The following is a 17730-nucleotide window of genomic DNA, read 5'->3' as shown; positions in this document are numbered from 1 at the left end:
ATAATTTTTCACAGCTATATGCAGAAAAAAATTATATTGAATTTGCAACCTGATGGAGGTTAGTATAGATGGACTAATACAACAAGTCCCACACACTGATAGAAGCCGAAATATTTTTTCAGAGCTAGATGCAGAAATAAATTATATTGAATTTGAGTATAGATGGACTAATAGAACAAGTCCCACACACTGCTAGAAGCCGAAATATTTTTTCAGAGCTAGATGCAGAAAAAAAATATATTGAATTTGCAACCTGATGCAGGTTAGTATAGATGGACTAATAGAACAAGTCCCACACACTGCTAGAAGCCGAAATATTTTTTCAGAGCTAGATGCAGAAAAAAAATATATTGAATTTGCAACCTGATGCAGGTTAGTATAGATGGACTAATAGAACAAGTCCCACACACTGCTAGAAGCCAAAATATTTTTTCAGAGCTAGATGCAGAAAAAAATTATATTGAATTTGCAACCTGATGGAGGTTAGTATAGATGGACTAATAGAACAAGTCCCATACAATGCTAGAAGCCGAAATATTTTTTCAGAGCTAGATGTAGAAAAAAATGATATTGAATTTGCAACCTGATGGAGGTTAGTATAGATGGACTAATAGAACAAGTCCCACATACTGCTAGTAGCAGAAATATTTTTTCAGAGCTAGATGCAGAAAAAAATTATATTGAATTTGAGTATAGATGGACTAATAGAACAAGACCTACACACTGCTAGAAGCCAAAATATTTTTTCAGAGCTAGATGCAGAAAAAAATTATATTGAATTTGCAACCTAATGGAGGTTAGTATAGATGGACTAATAGAACAAGTCCCACACACTGCTAGAAGCCGAAATATTTTTTCAGAGCTAGATGCAGATAAAAATTATATTGAATTTGCAACCTGATGGAGTTTAGTATAGATGGACTAATAGAACAAGTCCCACACACTGCTAGAAGCCAAAATATTTTTTCAGAGCTAGATGCAGAAAAAAATTATATTGAATTTGCAACCTGATGCAGGTTAGTATAGATGGCCTAATAGAACAAGTCCCACACACTGCTAGAAGCCGAAATATTTTTTCAGAGCTAGATGCAGAAAAAAATTATATTGAATTTGAGTATAGATGGACTAATAGAACAAGTCCCACACACTGCTAGACGCCGAAATATTTTTTCACAGCTAGATGTAGAAAAAAATTATATTGAATTTGCAACCTGATGGAGGTTAGTATAGATGGACTAATAGAACAAGTCCCACACCCTGCTAGAAGCCAAAACATTTTTTCAGAGCTAGATGCAGAAAAAAATTATATTGAATTTGCAACCTGATGGAGGTTATTATAGATGGACTAATAGAACAAGTCCCACACACTGCTAGAAGCCGAAATATTTTTTCAGAGCTAGATGCAGAAAAAAATTCTATTGAATTTGCAACCTGATGGAGGTTAGTATAGATGGACTAATAGAACAAGTCCCACACCCTGCTAGAAGCCGAAACATTTTTTCAGAGCTAGATGCAGAAAAAAATTATATTGAATTTGCAACCTGATGGAGGTTAGTATAGATGGACTAATAGAACAAGTCCCACACACTGCTAGAAGCCGAAATATTTTTTCAGAGCTAGATGCAGAAAAAATTTATATTGAATTTTCAACCTGATGGAGGTTAGTATAGATGGACTAATAGAACAAGTCCCACACACTGCTAGAAGCTGAAATATTTTTTCAGAGCTAGATGCAGAAAAAAATTATATTGAATTTTCAACCTGATGGATGTTAGTATAGATGGACTAATACAACAAGTCCCACACACTGATAGAAGCCGAAATATTTTTTCAGAGCTAGATGCAGAAAAAAATTATATTGAATTTGCAACCTGATGGAGGTTAGTATAGATGGACTAATAGAACAAGTCCCACACACTGCTAGAAGCCGAAATATTTTTTCAGAGCTAGATGCAGAAAAAAATTATATTGAATTTGCAACCTGATGGAGTTTAGTATAGATGGACTAATAGAACAAGTCCCACACACTGGTACAAGCCAAAATATTTTTTCAGAGCTAGATGCAGAAAAAAATTATATTGAATTTGCAACCTGATGCAGGTTAGTATAGATGGCCTAATAGAACAAGTCCCACACACTGCTAGAAGCCGAAATATTTTTTCAGAGCTAGATGCAGAAAAAAATTATATTGAATTTGAGTATAGATGGACTAATAGAACAAGTCCCACACACTGCTAGACGCCGAAATATTTTTTCACAGCTAGATGTAGAAAAAAATTATATTGAATTTGCAACCTGATGGAGGTTAGTATAGATGGACTAATAGAACAAGTCCCACACCCTGCTAGAAGCCAAAACATTTTTTCAGAGCTAGATGCAGAAAAAAATTATATTGAATTTGCAACCTGATGGAGGTTATTATAGATGGACTAATAGAACAAGTCCCACACACTGCTAGAAGCCGAAATATTTTTTCAGAGCTAGATGCAGAAAAAAATTCTATTGAATTTGCAACCTGATGGAGGTTAGTATAGATGGACTAATAGAACAAGTCCCACACCCTGCTAGAAGCCGAAACATTTTTTCAGAGCTAGATGCAGAAAAAAATTATATTGAATTTGCAACCTGATGGAGGTTAGTATAGATGGACTAATAGAACAAGTCCCACACACTGCTAGATGCCGAAATATTTTTTCAGAGCTAGATGCAGAAAAAATTTATATTGAATTTGCAACCTGATGGAGGTTAGTATAGATGGACTAATAGAACAAGTCCCACACACTGCTAGAAGCCAAAATATTTTTTCAGAGCTAGATGCAGAAAAAAATTATATTGAATTTTCAACCTGATGGATGTTAGTATAGATGGACTAATAGAACAAGTCCCACACACTGCTAGAAGCCGAAATAATTTTTCACAGCTATATGCAGAAAAAAATTATATTGAATTTGCAACCTGATGGAGGTTAGTATAGATGGACTAATACAACAAGTCCCACACACTGATAGAAGCCGAAATATTTTTTCAGAGCTAGATGCAGAAATAAATTATATTGAATTTGAGTATAGATGGACTAATAGAACAAGTCCCACACACTGCTAGAAGCCGAAATATTTTTTCAGAGCTAGATGCAGAAAAAAAATATATTGAATTTGCAACCTGATGCAGGTTAGTATAGATGGACTAATAGAACAAGTCCCACACACTGCTAGAAGCCGAAATATTTTTTCAGAGCTAGATGCAGAAAAAAAATATATTGAATTTGCAACCTGATGCAGGTTAGTATAGATGGACTAATAGAACAAGTCCCACACACTGCTAGAAGCCAAAATATTTTTTCAGAGCTAGATGCAGAAAAAAATTATATTGAATTTGCAACCTGATGGAGGTTAGTATAGATGGACTAATAGAACAAGTCCCATACAATGCTAGAAGCCGAAATATTTTTTCAGAGCTAGATGTAGAAAAAAATGATATTGAATTTGCAACCTGATGGAGGTTAGTATAGATGGACTAATAGAACAAGTCCCACATACTGCTAGTAGCAGAAATATTTTTTCAGAGCTAGATGCAGAAAAAAATTATATTGAATTTGAGTATAGATGGACTAATAGAACAAGACCTACACACTGCTAGAAGCCAAAATATTTTTTCAGAGCTAGATGCAGAAAAAAATTATATTGAATTTGCAACCTAATGGAGGTTAGTATAGATGGACTAATAGAACAAGTCCCACACACTGCTAGAAGCCGAAATATTTTTTCAGAGCTAGATGCAGATAAAAATTATATTGAATTTGCAACCTGATGGAGTTTAGTATAGATGGACTAATAGAACAAGTCCCACACACTGCTAGAAGCCAAAATATTTTTTCAGAGCTAGATGCAGAAAAAAATTATATTGAATTTGCAACCTGATGCAGGTTAGTATAGATGGCCTAATAGAACAAGTCCCACACACTGCTAGAAGCCGAAATATTTTTTCAGAGCTAGATGCAGAAAAAAATTATATTGAATTTGAGTATAGATGGACTAATAGAACAAGTCCCACACACTGCTAGACGCCGAAATATTTTTTCACAGCTAGATGTAGAAAAAAATTATATTGAATTTGCAACCTGATGGAGGTTAGTATAGATGGACTAATAGAACAAGTCCCACACCCTGCTAGAAGCCAAAACATTTTTTCAGAGCTAGATGCAGAAAAAAATTATATTGAATTTGCAACCTGATGGAGGTTATTATAGATGGACTAATAGAACAAGTCCCACACACTGCTAGAAGCCGAAATATTTTTTCAGAGCTAGATGCAGAAAAAAATTCTATTGAATTTGCAACCTGATGGAGGTTAGTATAGATGGACTAATAGAACAAGTCCCACACCCTGCTAGAAGCCGAAACATTTTTTCAGAGCTAGATGCAGAAAAAAATTATATTGAATTTGCAACCTGATGGAGGTTAGTATAGATGGACTAATAGAACAAGTCCCACACACTGCTAGAAGCCGAAATATTTTTTCAGAGCTAGATGCAGAAAAAATTTATATTGAATTTTCAACCTGATGGAGGTTAGTATAGATGGACTAATAGAACAAGTCCCACACACTGCTAGAAGCTGAAATATTTTTTCAGAGCTAGATGCAGAAAAAAATTATATTGAATTTTCAACCTGATGGATGTTAGTATAGATGGACTAATACAACAAGTCCCACACACTGATAGAAGCCGAAATATTTTTTCAGAGCTAGATGCAGAAATAAATTATATTGAATTTGAGTATAGATGGACTAATAGAACAAGTCCCACACACTGCTAGAAGCCGAAATATTTTTTCAGAGCTAGATGCAGAAAAAAAATATATTGAATTTGCAACCTGATGCAGGTTAGTATAGATGGACTAATAGAACAAGTCCCACACACTGCTAGAAGCCGAAATATTTTTTCAGAGCTAGATGCAGAAAAAAATTATATTGAATTTGAGTATAGATGGACTAATAGCACAAGTCCCAAAAACTGCTAGAAGCCGAAATATTTTTTCAGAGCTAGATGCAGAAAAAAATTATATTGAATTTTTCAACCTGATGGAGGTTAGTATAGATGGACTAATAGAAAAAGTTCCACACACTGCTAGAAGCCAAAATATTTTTTCAGAGCTAGATGCAGAAAAAAACTATATTGAATTTGCAACCTGATGGAGGTTAGTATAGATGGACTAATAGAACAATTCCCACACACTGCTAGAAGCCAAATTATTTTTTCAGAGCTAGATGCAGAAAAAAATTATATTGAATTTGCAACCTGATGGAGGTTAGTATAGATGGACTAATAGAACAAGTCCCACACACTGCTAGAAGCCAAAATATTTTTTCAGAGCTAGATGCAGAAAAAAATTATATTGAATTTGAGTATAGATGGACTAATAGAACAAGTCCCACACACTGCTAGAAGCCGAAATATTTTTTCAGAGCTAGATGCAGAAAAAAATTATATTGAATTTGCAACCTGATGGAGGTTAGTATAGATGGACTAATAGAACAAGTCCCACACACTGCTAGAAGCCGAAATATTTTTTCACAGCTAGTTGCAGAAAAAAATTATATAGAATTTGCAACCTGATGGAGGTTAGTATAGATGGACTAATAGAACTAGTCCCGCACACTGCTAGAAGTCGAAATATTTTTTCAGAGCTAGATGCAGAAAAAAATTATATTGAATTTGAGTATAGATGGACTAATAGAACAAGTCCCACACACTGCTAGAAGCCGAAATATTTTTTCAGAGCTAGATGCAGAAAAAAATTATATTGAATTTGCAACCTGATGGAGGTTAGTATAGATGGACTAATAGAACAAGTCCCACACACTGCTAGAAGCCGAAATATTTTTTCACAGCTAGTTGCAGAAAAAAATTATATAGAATTTGCAACCTGATGGAGGTTAGTATAGATGGACTAATAGAACTAGTCCCGCACACTGCTAGAAGTCGAAATATTTTTTCAGTGCTAGATGCAGAAAAAAATTATATTGAATTTGAGTATAGATGGACTAATAGAACAAGTCCCACACACTGCTAGAAGCCAAAATATTTTTTTCAGAGCTAGATGCAGAAAAAAACTATATTGAATTTGCAACCTGATGGAGGTTAGTATAGATGGACTAATAGAACAATTCCCACACACTGCTAGAAGCCAAATTATTTTTTCAGAACTAGATGCAGAAAAAAATTATATTGAATTTGCAACCTGATGGAGGTTAGTTTAGATGGACTAATAGAACAAGTCCCACACACTGCTAGAAGCCGAAATATTTTTTCAGAGCTAGATGTAGAAAAAAATTATATTGAATTTGCAACCTGATGGAGGTTAGTATAGATGTGCTAATAGAGCAAGTCCCACACACTGCTAGAAGCCGAAATATTTTTTCAGAGCTAGATGCAGAAAAAAATTATATTGAATTTGCAACCTGATGGAGGTTAGTGTAGATGGACTAATAGAAAAAGTCCCACACTCTGCTAGAAGCCGAAATATTTTTTCAGAGCTAGATGCAGAAAAAAATTATATTGAATTTGAGTATAGATGGACTAATAGAACAAGTCCCACACACTGCTAGAAGCCGAAATATTTTTTCAGAGCTAGATGCAGAAAAAAATTATATTGAATTTGCAACCTGATGGAGGTTAGTATAGATGGACTAATAGAACAAGTCCCACACACTGCTAGAAGCCGAAACATTTTTTCAGAGCTAGATGAAGAAAAAAATTATATTGAATTTGCAACCTGATGGAGGTTAGTATAGATGGACTAATAGAACAAGTCCCACACACTGCTAGAAGCCGAAATATTTTTTCAGAGCTAGATGCAGAAAAAAATTATATTGAATTTGCAACCTGATGGAGGTTAGTATAGATGGACTAATAGAACAAGTCCCACACCCTGCTAGAAGCCGAAACATTTTTTCAGAGCTACATGCAGAAAAAAATTATATTGAATTTGCAACCTGATGGAGGTTAGTATAGATGGACTAATAGAACAAGTCCCACACACTGCTAGAAGCCGAAATATTTTTTCAGAGCTGGATGCAAAAAAAATTTATATTGAATTTGCAACCTGATGGAGGTTAGTATAGATGGACTAATAGAACAAGTCCCACACACTGCTAGAAGCCGAAATTTTTTTTCAGAGCTAGATGCAGAAAAAAATTATATTGAATTTGCAACCTGATGGATGTTAGTATAGATGGACTAATAGAACAAGTCCCACACACTGCTAGAAGCCGAAATATTTTTTCACAGCTATATGCAGAAAAAAATTATATTGAATTTGCAACCTGATGGAGGTTAGTATAGATGGACTAATACAACAAGTCCCACACACTGGTAGAAGCCGAAATATTTTTTCAGAGCTAGATGCAGAAATAAATTATATTGAATTTGAGTATAAATGGACTAATAGAACAAGTCCCAAACACTGCTAGAAGCCGAAATATTTTTTCAGAGCTAGATGCAGAAAAAAATTATATTGAATTTGCAACCTGATACAGGTTAGTATAGATGGACTAATAGAACAAGTCCCACACACTGCTAGAAGCCGAAATATTTTTTCAGAGCTAGATGCAGACATAAATTATATTGAATTTGAGTATATATGGACTAATAGAATAAGTCCTACACACTGCTAGAAGCCGAAAAAAATGTTCAGAGCTAAATGCAGAAAAAAATTATATTGAATTTGCAACCTGATGGAGGTTAGTATAGATGGACTAATAGAACAAGTCCCACACACTGCTAGAAGATGAAATATTTTTTCACAGCTAGATGCAGAAAAAAATTATATTGAATTTGCAACCTGTTGGAGGTTAGTATAAATGTGCTAATAGAGCAAGTCCCACACACTGCTAGAAGCCGAAATATTTTTTCAGAGCTAGATGCAGAAAAAAATTTTATTGAATTTGCAACCTGATGGAGGTTAGTGTAGATGGACTAATAGAACAAGTCCCACACCCTGCTAGAAGCCGAAATATTTTTTCAGAGCTAGATGCAGAAAAAAATTATATTGAATTTGCAACCTGATGGAGGTTAGTGTAGATGGACTAATAGAACAAGTCCCACACCCTGCTAGAAGCCGAAATATTTTTTCAGAGCTAGATGCAGAAAAAAATTATATTGAATTTGCATCCTGATGGAGGTTTGTATAGATGTGCTAATAGAGCAAGTCCCACACACTGCTAGAAGCCGAAATATTTTTTCAGAGCTAGATGCAGAAAAAAATTATATTGAATTTGCAACCTGATGGAGGTTAGTGTAGATGGACTAATAGAAAAAGTCCCACACTCTGCTAGAAGCCGAAATATTTTTTCAGAGCTAGATGCAGAAAAAAATTATATTGAATTTGAGTATAGATGGACTAATAGAACAAGTCCCACACACTGCTAGAAGCCGAAATATTTTTTCAGAGCTAGATGCAGAAAAAAATTATATTGAATTTGCAACCTGATGGAGGTTAGTATAGATGGACTAATAGAACAAGTCCCACACCCTGCTAGAAGCCGAAACATTTTTTCAGAGCTAGATGAAGAAAAAAATTATATTGAATTTGCAACCTGATGGAGGTTAGTATAGATGGACTAATAGAACAAGTCCCACACACTGCTAGAAGCCGAAATATTTTTTCAGAGCTAGATGCAGAAAAAAATTCTATTGAATTTGCAACCTGATGGAGGTTAGTATAGATGGACTAATAGAACAAGTCCCACACCCTGCTAGAAGACGAAACATTTTTTCAGAGCTACATGCAGAAAAAAATTATGTTGAATTTGCAACCTGATGGAGGTTAGTATAGATGGACTAATAGAACAAGTCCCACACACTGCTAGAAGCCGAAATATTTTTTCAGAGCTGGATGCAAAAAAAATTTATATTGAATTTGCAACCTGATGGAGGTTAGTATAGATGGACTAATAGAACAAGTCCCACACACTGCTAGAAGCCAAAAATTTTTTTCAGAGCTAGATGCAGAAAAAAATTATATTGAATTTGCAACCTGATGGATGTTAGTATAGATGGACTAATAGAACAAGTCCCACACACTGCTAGAAGCCGAAATATTTTTTCACAGCTATATGCAGAAAAAAATTATATTGAATTTGCAACCTGATGGAGGTTAGTATAGATGGACTAATACAACAAGTCCCACACACTGGTAGAAGCCGAAATATTTTTTCAGAGCTAGATGCAGAAATAAATTATATTGAATTTGAGTATAGATGGACTAATAGAACAAGTCCCAAACACTGCTAGAAGCTGAAATATTTTTTCAGAGCTAGATGCAGAAAAAAATTATATTGAATTTGCATCCTGATGCAGGTTAGTATAGATGGACTAATAGAACAAGTCACACACACTGCTAGAAGCCGAAATATTTTTTCAGAGCTAGATGCAGAAAAAAATTATATTGAATTTGAGTATAGATGGACTAATAGAACAAGTCCCACACACTGCTAGAAGCCGAAATATTTTTTCAGAGCTAGATGTAGAAAAAAATTATATTGAATTTGCAACCTGATGGAGGTTAGTATAGATGGACTAATAGAACAAGTCTCACACACTGCTAGAAGCCGAAATAATTTTTCATAGCTAGATGCAGAAAAAAATTATATTGAATTTGCAACCTGATGGAGGTTAGTATAGATGGACTAATAGAACAAGTCCCACACACTGCTAGAAGTCGAAATATTTTTTCAGAGCTAGATGCAGAAAAAAATTATATTGAATTTGAGTATAGATGAACTAATAGAACAAGTCCCACACACTGCTAGAAGCCGAAATATTTTTTCAGAGCTAGATGCAGAAAAAAATTATGTTGAATTTGCATCCTGATGCAGGTTAGTATAGATGGACTAATAGAACAAGTCCCACACACTGCTAGAAGCCAAACTATTTTTTCAGAGCTAGATGCAGAAAAAAACTATATTGAATTTGCAACCTGATGGAGGTTAGTATAGATGGACTAATAGAACAATTCCCACACACTGCTAGAAGCCAAATTATTTTTTCAGAGCTAGATGCAGAAAAAAATTATATTGAATTTGCAACCTGATGGAGGTTAGCATAGATGGATTAATAGAACACGTCCCACACACTGCTAGAAGCCGAAATATTTTTTCAGAGCTAGATGCAGAAAAAAATTATATAGAATTTGAATTTAGATGGACTAATAGAACAAGTCCCACACACTGCTAGAAGCCAAAATATTTTTTCAGAGCTAGATGCAGAAAAAAATTATATTGAATTTGCAACCTGATGGAGGTTAGTATAGATGGACTAATAGAACAAGTCCCATACACTGCTAGAAGCCGAAATATTTTTTCAGAGCTAGATGTAGAAAAAAATTATATTGAATTTGCAACCTGATGGAGGTTAGTATAGATGGACTAATATAACAAGTCCCGTTCACTGCTAGAAGCCGAAATATGTTTTCACAGCTAGATGCAGAAAAAAATTATATTGAATTTGCAACCTGATGGAGGTTAGTATAGATGGACTAATAGAACAAGTCCCACACACTGCTAGTAGCCAAAATATTTTTTCAGAGCTAGATGCAGAAAAAAATTATATTGAATTTGAGTATAGATGGACTAATAGAACAAGTCCCACACACTGCTAGAAGCCAAAATATTTTTTCAGAGCTAGATGCAGAAAAAAATTATATTGAATTTGCAACCTGATGGAGGTTAGTATAGATGGACTAATAGAACAAGTCCCACACACTGCTAGAAGCCGAAATATTTTTTCAGAGCTAGATGCAGAAAAAAATTATATTGAATTTGCAACCTGATGGAGTTTAGTATAGATGGACTAATAGAACAAGTCCCACACACTGCTAGAAGCCAAAATATTTTTTCAGAGCTAGATGCAGAAAAAAATTATATTGAATTTGCAACCTGATGCAGGTTAGTATAGATGGACTAATAGAACAAGTCCCACACACTGCTAGAAGCCAAAATATTTTTTCAGAGCTAGATGCAGAAAAAAATTATATTGAATTTGAGTATAGATGGACTAATAGAACAAGTCCCACACACTGCTAGACGCCGAAATATTTTTTCAGAGCTAGATGTAGAAAAAAATTATATTGAATTTACAACCTGATGGAGGTTAGTATAGATGGACTAATAGAACAAGTCCCACACACTGCTAGAAGCCAAAATATTTTTTCAGAGCTAGATGCAGAAAAAAATTATATTGAATTTGCAACCTGATGGAGGTTAGTATAGATGGACTAATAGAACAAGTCCCACACACTGCTAGAAGTCGAAATATTTTTTCAGAGCTAGATGCAGAAAAAAATTCTATTGAATTTGAGTATAGATGGACTAATAGAACAAGTCCCACACACTGCTAGAAGCCGAAATATTTTTTCAGAGCTAGATGCAGAAAAAAATTCTATTGAATTTGCAACCTGATGGAGGTTAGTATAGATGGACTAATAGAACAAGTCCCACACCCTGCTAGAAGCCGAAACATTTTTTCAGAGCTAGATGCAGAAAAAAATTATATTGAATTTGCAACCTGATGGAGGTTAGTATAGATGGACTAATAGAACATGTCCCACACACTGCTAGAAGCCGAAATATTTTTTCAGAGCTAGATGCAGAAAAAAATTATATTGAATTTGCAACCTGATGGAGGTTAGTATAGATGGACTAATAGAACAAGACCAACACCCTGCTAGAAGCCGAAACATTTTTTCAGAGCTAGATGCAGAAAAAAATTATATTGAATTTGCAACCTGATGGAGGTTAGTATAGATGGACTAATACAACAAGTCCCACACACTGGTAGAAGCCGAAATATTATTTCAGAGCTAGATGCAGAAATAAATTATATTGAATTTGAGTATAGATGGACTAATAGAACAAGTCCCACACACTGCTAGAAGCCAAAATATTTTTTCAGAGCTAGATGCAGAAAAAAATTATATTGAATTTCCAACCTGATGCAGGTTAGTATAGATGGACTAATAGATCAAGTCCCACACACTGCTAGAAGCCGAAATATTTTTTCAGAGCTAGATGCAGAAAAAAATTATATTGAATTGGAGTATAGATGGACTAATAGAACAAGTCCCACACACTGCTAGAAGCCGAAATATTTTTTCAGAGCTAGATGCAGAAAAAAATTCTATTGAATTTGCAACCTGATGGAGGTTAGTATAGATGGACTAATAAAACAAGTCCCACACCCTGCTAGAAGCCGAAACATTTTTTCAGAGCTAGATGCAGAAAAAAATTATATTGAATTTGCAACCTGATGGAGGTTAGTATAGATGGACTAATAGAACAAGTCTCACACACTGCTAGAAGCCGAAATATTTTTTCAGAGCTAGATGCAGAAAAAATTTATATTGAATTTGCAAACTGATGGAGATTAGTATAGATGGACTAATAGAACAAGTCCCACACACTGCTAGAAGCCGAAATATTTTTTCAGAGCTAGATGCAGAAAAAAATTATATTGAATTTGCAACCTGATGGATGTTAGTATAGATGGACTAATAGAACAAGTCCCACACACTTCTAGAAGCCGAAATATTTTTTCACAGCTATATGCAGAAAAAAATTATATTGAATTTGCAACCTGATGGAGGTTAGTATAGATGGACTAATAGAACAAGTCCCACACACTGCTAGAAGCCGAAATATTTTTTCAGAGCTAGATGCAGAAAAAAATTATATTGAATTTGCAACCTGATGGAGTTTAGTATAGATGGACTAATAGAACAAGTCCCACACACTGCTAGAAGCCAAAATATTTTTTCAGAGCTAGATGCAGAAAAAAATTATATTGAATTTGCAACCTGATGCAGGTTAGTATAGATGGACTAATAGAACAAGTCCCACACACTGCTAGAAGCCGAAATATTTTTTCAGAGCTATATGCAGAAAAAAATTATATTGAATTTGAGTATAGATGGACTAATAGAACAAGTCCCACACACTGCTAGACGCCAAAATATTTTTTCAGAGCTAGATGTAGAAAAAAATTTTATTGAATTTGCAACCTGATGGAGGTTAGTATAGATGGACTAATAGAACAAGTCCCACACACTGCTAGAAGCCAAAATATTTTTTCAGAGCTAGATGCAGAAAAAAATTATATTGAATTTGCAACCTGATGGAGGTTAGTAAAGATGGACTAATAGAACAAGTCCCACACACTGCTAGAAGTCGAAATATTTTTTCAGAGCTAGATGCAGAAAAAAATTCTATTGAATTTGAGTATAGATGGACTAATAGAACAAGTCCCACACACTGCTAGAAGCCGAAATATTTTTTCAGAGCTAGATGCAGAAAAAAATTCTATTGAATTTGCAAACTGATGGAGGTTAGTATAGATGGACTAATAGAACAAGTCCCACACCCTGCTAGAAGCCGAAATATTTTTTCAGAGCTAGATGCAGAAAAAAATTATATTGAATTTGCAACCTGATGGAGGTTAGTATAGATGGACTAATACAACAAGTCCCACACACTGGTAGAAGCCGAAATATTATTTCAGAGCTAGATGCAGAAATAAATTATATTGAATTTGAGTATAGATGGACTAATAGAACAAGTCCCACACACTGCTAGAAGCCAAAATATTTTTTCAGAGCTAGATGCAGAAAAAAATTATATTGAATTTGCAACCTGATGCAGGTTAGTATAGATGGACTAATAGATCAAGTCCCACACACTGCTAGAAGCCGAAATATTTTTTCAGAGCTAGATGCAGAAAAAAATTATATTGAATTGGAGTATAGATGGACTAATAGAACAAGTCCCACACACTGCTAGAAGCCAAAATATTTTTTCAGAGCTAGATGCAGAAAAAAATTCTATTGAATTTGCAACCTGATGGAGGTTAGTATAGATGGACTAATAGAACAAGTCCCACACCCTGCTAGAAGCCGAAACATTTTTTCAGAGCTAGATGCAGAAAAAAATTATATTGAATTTGCAACCTGATGGAGGTTAGTATAGATGGACTAATAGAACAAGTCCCACACACTGCTAGAAGCCAAAATATTTTTTCAGAGCTAGATGCAGAAAAAATTTATATTGAATTTGCAACCTGATGGAGGTTAGTATAGATGGACTAATAGAACAAGTCCCACACCCTGCTAGAAGCCGAAACATTTTTTCAGAGCTAGATGCAGAAAAAAATTATATTGAATTTGCAACCTGATGGAGGTTAGTATAGATGGACTAATAGAACAAGTCCCACACACTGCTAGAAGCCGAAATATTTTTTCAGAGCTAGATGCAGAAAAAATTTATGTTGAATTTGCAAACTGATGGAGATTAGTATAGATGGACTAATAGAACAAGTCCCACACACTGCTAGAAGCCGAAATATTTTTTCAGAGCTAGATGCAGAAAAAAATTATATTGAATTTGCAACCTGATGGATGTTAGTATAGATGGACTAATTGAACAAGTCCCACACACTTCTAGAAGCCGAAATATTTTTTCACAGCTATATGCAGAAAAAAATTATATTGAATTTGCAACCTAATGGAGGTTAGTATAGATGGACTAATAGAACAAGTCCCACACACTGCTAGAGGCCAAAATATTTTTTCAGAGCTAGATGCAGAAAAAAATTATATTGAATTTGCAACCTGATGGAGTTTAGTATAGATGGACTAATAGAACAAGTACCACACACTGCTAGAAGCCAAAATATTTTTTCAGAGCTAGATGCAGAAAAAAATTATATTGAATTTGCAACCTGATGCAGGTTAGTATAGATGGACTAATAGAACAAGTCCCACACACTGCTAGAAGCCGAAATATTTTTTCAGAGCTAGATGCAGAAAAAAATTATATTGAATTTGAGTATAGATGGACTAATAGAACAAGTCCCACACACTGCTAGACGCCGAAATATTTTTTCAGAGCTAGATGTAGAAAAAAATTATATTGAATTTGCAACCTGATGGAGGTTAGTATAGATGGACTAATAGAACAAGTCCCACACACTGCTAGAAGCCAAAATATTTTTTCAGAGCTAGATGCAGAAAAAAATTATATTGAATTTGCAACCTGATGGAGGTTAGTATAGATGGACTAATAGAACAAGTCCCACACACTGCTAGAAGTCGAAATATTTTTTCAGAGCTAGATGCAGAAAAAAATTCTATTGAATTTGAGTATAGATGGACTAATAGAACAAGTCCCACACACTGCTAGAAGCCGAAATATTTTTTCAGAGCTAGATGCAGAAAAAAATTCTATTGAATTTGCAACCTGATGGAGGTTAGTATAGATGGACTAATAGAACAAGTCCCACACCCTGCTAGAAGCCGAAACATTTTTTCAGAGCTAGATGCAGAAAAAAATTATATTGAATTTGCAACCTGATGGAGGTTAGTATAGATGCACTAATACAACAAGTCCCACACACTGGTAGAAGCCGAAATATTATTTCAGAGCTAGATGCAGAAATAAATTATATTGAATTTGAGTATAGATGGACTAATAGAACAAGTCCCACACACTGCTAGAAGCCAAAATATTTTTTCAGAGCTAGATGCAGAAAAATTTTTTATTGAATTTGCAACCTGATGCAGGTTAGTATAGATGGACTAATAGATCAAGTCCCACACACTGCTAGAAGCCGAAATATTTTTTCAGAGCTAGATGCAGAAAAAAATTATATTGAATTGGAGTATAGATGGACTAATAGAACAAGTCCCACACACTGCTAGAAGCCGAAATATTTTTTCAGAGCTAGATGCAGAAAAAAATTCTATTGAATTTGCAACCTGATGGAGGTTAGTATAGATGGACTAATAGAACAAGTCCCACACCCTGCTAGAAGCCGAAACATTTTTTCAGAGCTAGATGCAGAAAAAAATTATATTGAATTTGCAACCTGATGGAGGTTAGTATAGATGGACTAATAGAACAAGTCCCACACACTGCTAGAAGCCGAAATATTTTTTCAGAGCTAGATGCAGAAAAAATTTATATTGAATTTGCAACCTGATGGAGGTTAGTATAGATGGACTAATAGAACAAGTCCCACACACTGCTAGAAGCCGAAATATTTTTTCAGAGCTAGATGCAGAAAAAAATTATATTGAATTTGCAACCTGATGGATGTTAGTATACATGCACTAATAGAACAAGTCCCACACACTTCTAGAAGCCGAAATATTTTTTCACAGCTATATGCAGAAAAAAATTATATTGAATTTGCAACTTGATGGAGGTTAGTATAGATGGACTAATAGAACAAGTCCCACACCCTGGTAGAAGCCGAAATATTTTTTCAGAGCTAGATGCAGAAATAAATTATATTGAATTTGAGTATATATGGACTAATAGAACAAGTCCCACACACTGCTAGAAGCCGAAATATTTTTTCAGAGGTAGATGCAGAAAAAAATTATATTGAATTTGCAACCTGATGGAAGTTAGTATAGATGGACTAATAGAAAAAGTCCCACACACTGCTAGAAGCCGAAATATTTTTTCACAGCTAGATGCAGAAAAAAATTATATTGAATTTGCAACCTGATGGAGGTTAGTATAGATGGACTAATAGAACAAGTCGCACACACTGCTAGAAGCCAAAATATTTTTTCACAGCTAGATGCAGAAAAAAATTATATTGAATTTTCAACCTGATGGAGGTTAGTATAGATGGACTAATAGAACAAGTCCCACACACTGCTAGAAGCCGAAATATTTTTTCAGAGCTAGATGCAGAAAAAAATTATATTGAATTTGCAACCTGATGGAGGTTAGTGTAGATGGACTAATAGAACAAGTCCCACACACTGCTAGAAGCCGAAATATTTTTTCAGAGCTAGATGCAGAAACTTTAGTATAGATGGACTAATAGAACAAGTCCCACACACTGCTAGAAGCCAAAATATTTTTTCAGAGCTAGATGCAGAAAAAAATTATATTGAATTTGAGTATAGATGGACTAAAAGAACAAGTCCCACACACTGCTAGAAGCCGAAATATTTTTTCAGAGCTAGATGCAGAAAAAATTATATTGAATTTGCAACCTGATGGAGGTTAGTATAGATGGCTAATAGAACAAGTCCCACACACTGCTAGAAGCCAAAATATTTTTTCACAGCTAGATGCAGAAAAAAATTATATTGAATTTGCAACCTGATGGAGGTTAGTATAGATGGACTAATAGAACAAGTCCCACACACTGCTAGAAGCCGAAATATTTTTTCAGAGCTAGATGCAGAAAAAAATTATATTGAATTTTCAACCTGATGGAGGTTAGTATAGATGAACTAATATAACAAGTCCCACACACTGCTAGAAGCCAAAATATTTTTTTCAGAGCTAGATGCAGAAAAAATTATATTGAATTTGAGTATAGATGGACTAATAGAACAAGTCCCACACACTGCTAGAAGCCGAAATATTTTTTCAGATCTAGATGTAGAAAAAAATTATATTGAATTTTGCAACCTGATGGAGGTTAGTATAGATGGACTAATAGAACAAGTCCCACACACTGCTAGAAGCCAAAACATTTTTTCAGAGCTAGATGCAGAAAAAGATTATATTGAATTTGCAACCTGATGGAGGTTAGTATAGATGGACTAATAGAACAAGTCCCACACACTGCTAGAAGCCAAAATATTTTTTCAGAGCTAGATGCAGAAAAAATTATATTGAATTTGCAACCTGATGGAGGGTAGTATAGATGGACTA

This window comes from Phyllobates terribilis, unplaced genomic scaffold (assembly GCF_046119375.1).
Source record: "Phyllobates terribilis strain yellow unplaced genomic scaffold, ASM4611937v1 Scaffold_5__5_contigs__length_657084704, whole genome shotgun sequence".
Classification (NCBI taxonomy): domain Eukaryota; kingdom Metazoa; phylum Chordata; class Amphibia; order Anura; family Dendrobatidae; genus Phyllobates; species Phyllobates terribilis.
This window is presented reverse-complemented; position numbering follows the sequence as displayed.